The sequence below is a fragment of the Populus euphratica genome, unplaced genomic scaffold (genome assembly GCF_000495115.2).
Source record: "Populus euphratica unplaced genomic scaffold, PopEup_1.0 scaffold405.1, whole genome shotgun sequence".
NCBI lineage: Eukaryota > Viridiplantae > Streptophyta > Magnoliopsida > Malpighiales > Salicaceae > Populus > Populus euphratica.
In genome coordinates this window covers 61,486-66,427 of record NW_011500289.1, presented here as the reverse complement: position 1 = coordinate 66,427, position 4,942 = coordinate 61,486, and positions in this window count along the sequence as shown.

The window sequence follows — 4,942 nt, the reverse complement described above, 5'->3', positions numbered from 1 at the left end:
AAAGCATAATGCAACAAATCATTAGCAATTTAAAACATAACTAACAATATAGCCTACCTTGTCGCATAACCATTCTTGTACCATAGCAATTTAAGATGTTTAATGGGTAATAATATCATACCTTGTCGCATAACCAGTCTTATACCATAAAATTTATATTGACCAGTTAGAGTTTTTAATAACTATAATATAAGATAGCAAATTCTAAAACTATACATTTTAACCTCTAAAAATAAAATATCAAATATCTATTTTTTTTCTCAAAAATTTTAAAAATTTCTGCAATATCAAGTGTGACAATCATGAAATGAAAATAAAAAATAAAGTAAAAAACATTGAAAATCATATCTTAATGTTTTATATATAATCAAAAGAAAAAAAATAATTAATTTCAGAAAATTTTATAAAATAATTATAATAAAAAATTAATAAAATATAAATTTTATTTTATTGAATATTCGTAATCACAATTTAAAAAGAAAATCATCTTAAGTTCATATATATTAATTAATGGAATCCTCATTAATATTATTAAAACAAATGCTATTGTCTTATTTTAAAACAAAAGAAACATTAAATGATATTTTTAATTATTTTATTGATAATAAATTTTAATTAATAATTTTTTTTTTTAACAAAAAGCCAAAAGACTGAATAAAAAAAGGGATGCATGAGCCTCGAAGCTTTGTCTTCCGCGTCTAGTCCAATAAAAAGAAGCTGAGACAAGAGCAGGCTTATTAGGCCAAGCCTACATTCTTAACCTTCTCCCTCTTTCTTTTTTCTTTTTAATTGAGTAAGTAGACGGATATGAACTTTTATATGAGAAATTGAAAATAGCCCTGTAATTATTATTTTTTGGTACTTCTTTGAATTATTTTTATATTATAAGTTTAAATCATATTTCATCAAATTAGTTTGTATTTAAAATGATTTTCATCACTCCATCAATAATCTAGGTTAAGACTCATGAATTGATTATATGCATGTCAATATATTTAATCTCAGTGAATTATAATTTGCCATCAATTAAAAATTAACACATATATTGGGTCTCTTTTACTATATATGCATATTAAATTAAGATAAAAATTAGAACTTTAATAAAAAAAGAAGTGAAAACGTGAGAAATTTTTAACTAAAGACCTTGATTAATATTGTACTTAAACGAATTGAAAGCACATATTGTAAATTTTAGTTTAAGGTACATAATAAATATTTTTAAATGGAATGTAAAAGCAAAGCAAAGCAAACGAACAAAATCATATCTCATTGTTATAAACCCACATCAATTTATAAATGTTGAATTATGTATTATTTGAATCATTATTATTTTTTAATTAAGCTATTTTTTTTATAAAATTGTAAACATTAAGTGATATAATATTATTTCTTTTAAACATCGAGGATAATAAAGAAAAATTAAATTTAATATGCATAAAAAATTAAAATATATTATATATTTATAAAAAATCATTACCTTTTGATTTTAGTTTTAGGAAAGAGGCATTCTAAATTTAATTTTAATTAATTCAGGAATTTAATGTGGAAAAAACATTATAAAAATTATATAAATTGTATTGAATGTTTTACATGTGTATGAGATCTTTTATTATTTCTATTTAAACAATATATATATAATACATGTCACACCCAATATTGTAACGACTTTTAAATTTTTATGGAAAAAAATAAATAAATGAGATCTTATTTTTAAAGTGAAAATGTTTGGTTTAAGGAGTCATTACATATTATTATAGTAATTAGAAATTCTAATTGATCAATATAGATTTTATGGTATGTGACTGATTATGTAAAAGAAAAGATATTATCACTTTTAAGCATTGTATTTAAAGTAGCCTGCATTGATAATTTTGTCTTAAATTGCTGAAGATTTATTGTATTATGCTTTTTATCATTTGCCTACAATATTTTTAACTTTAACTGTAGTAAATATTCAACTACAAATACTTTCAACTTTGGTGTTGATAAATATTATATAAAAAAATAGAAGATAATATATCTTTAGCTTTGATATCAATAAATATTGGGGGTTCATAATAATTTTCAATCCTAATGTCAATATTTCTAATTCTAACATTAGTTAATATCGAGAATACTTTTAATTTTGGAATTAATGAATACAAATATTCACAACTCTAATGTTAGTATATAAATAAATAAAATTTGAATTGCAAGTAAAATATAATTTTGTATTTTTGCAATGAGAGGACCTTCCTTTTTTTTTTAATTTCATAAAAAAAGGTAAATATTTTATATTAAATTTATATTTTACAGTATACATCTATGGTTAAGAAAAGTTGTAAAAAACAAAAACATGCAGGGAGCCCACAAATAAATTTAAAAAGGTCCTTAATTTTTTTTTGAAATCTTCTAATATTTTTAAATGTTTGATATTAAAATAAAGAGTTAAAAACTAAGGACAATGGTGATTCTAGGATGAATTTTCAATGTGCTAGGAGGAACCTGTTGATAATTTAAATTCTATAAATACTCGGATAACATTTACTATTCATAAATTTGTCCCTATCTTTATACAATTACATACAAAATTATTTATTTATAAAATAAAAATTAAAGTTATAGATCTTTTAGCCCCTTATCACCATGAAGGAAGAATCAAACTATTTAGGGGGTAAAACAGTACTAATTATAAAATTAATCAACGATATTGAGAGGTCATTCATTGTAGTTGACATTTATATATTCATTCATTGAAGTCCTAGGGTATACAAAAAACTAGTTTGATTCATTCATCAAACCCGACCTTAGTTTTTCCAAGTACTCGTGGGAATTGAAACTACGAGGACAGTGACGCATTCTTTGAAATTTCCTACAAGTTACAGTGATTTCCCTAATAATTTTAAGACGAGAATTAGAATGAAATATATATATATAAAGTCATCATCTTCTTGCACTGGTTCCCATCATAAAGATGATAACCATGTGACCATGAGAGAAGAAACAACTAGCTGAAACCAGAGTTGATTCAAGCGAAATGAGATCGTAGATAAAATTATAAATAAAATATTTTAAAATAATTTCTTTTTTATGTTGGATATGTGAAGTTGAAAAAGAAAACATTTGAATAAAATATTATGAGATTAAATAATCATATTAAGAAAATGCTTGTTTTTTTTTGTTAAACTTATATTTTAAAGTGTTTTTAAAATTATTTTTCATTTAAAAAATATTAAATTGTTATTTTTAGATTTTTTTATTTTAATATGTTGAAATAAAAATAAAAAATTAAATTTATTTTTAATTATTTTCAATTAAAAAATACTTATAAAAAAACATATCATATACCACCCTATGAAATATATACTAAGTAATGAGAATTCAAAATTAAGGATCGGGTCAATGTTAAAGAAAGAATTGTTAATCAAATTAAAAAAAAAAAAAAGTCCTTGCAGTGAACGTACAAGAGCTTTTAAGCTGTATACTAATATTTTTAGCACTTCAATTTTTCAAACTAATGAACTATAATTTTGTTAAAAAAATCACTTAATCGTGAATAGTCTAGTATCATTATCACTGGCTGCATCCAACAGGTTTATTGATAAGTAGTTGTAGATTAGTCAGATAGCCCTGTAGTCAAGCACTAACCGGAAGGTCACTTGTAGAAGTATATTGTTTATATTATGGTGATGATTTTAAAAGGTTTTTTTTTTATTTGAAATATATTAAAATAATAATTTATTATTTTAAAAAAATTATTTTTAAAGTCAGTATATCAAAATAATATAAAAATAATTAAAATCAATTTAAAATACAAAAAATCAAATTTTATATATATAAAAAATACATGTTGTGAGGACCGCATATACAATCGGTTTCTTAGGAAAGTCTTTACCCCTAACCTGCAAATTCAAGAATAATCTCTTCAAAATAGAATGGTCAAGCAATACATCTTAATAATAATATTATCAAGATATAATATGGCAATAGCTACTACGTTAATTCAACCACTTTCTCATGACCCTGATTAATAAAATACACTAACAAATCTGTTGCCCATTTCTTGTTAAACATAATGATTATGTATTTTAGTAATTATGCATTTAATTGACAATGATAGAACAATTTTCATAATGGATCTGTTAGGATAGAACCCAAAACTGAAGTGTGTTCAACAAATTGAAATAAAAGGCAAATAAACATAGTTTCACAATGAAGAGAGGAAGAAATCCCTCGAGTTAAAGTTAATTTTTTAAACTTTAAACTTACCTTAATTAATCAAATTATTATCTCATATTTAATTTTATTAAATAAAATATAAATGATAAGACTTGGATTTATAATTAATTATTAATTGATCAATAAAGCTCTTATATATTATTAAGGAATCATTTCAGCTTTAAAAATATTAGTTGAAATTTTAATATATAATTAATTTATATTGTTTTTTAAAAGATAAAAACAAAAACAAGTACAAACTTGATGATACTTGAAAGATGATCCATGTATTTGAACTTCGAATATAACAATACAAGCCATTCCCCATGTATTTGAATTTAGAATACAGCAATACAAGCCATTCCGCATGTATTTGAACTTAGCAAATAGAATTATAAGCTCTACTCAACAGATTCATATAAAAAACATATCTAGAAAATTTTCATTTGAATGCTAATTTATTCTTGATCAATCAAGTCAATGCTCCCGCCTGTCGTTTTTAACTGACAAGGCAAAACGTAAGGGATGGTTACAGTTATTCTCTCCCCATGATCAGCGGTACAACTTTAATGGCCCCATTACTCCACATGGTTCCAAGTGAATTTCACAGCCTTGCCTTCGACTATATATGAAATGACGTCCTGCACTTTTTCACTTAACTTAATCCAAGCCCCTTTTTATCTTTTCGTTAAATTTGCTAAATGTGCTCCAAAATGATCCTGATGACAACCATAGATGTAAATTT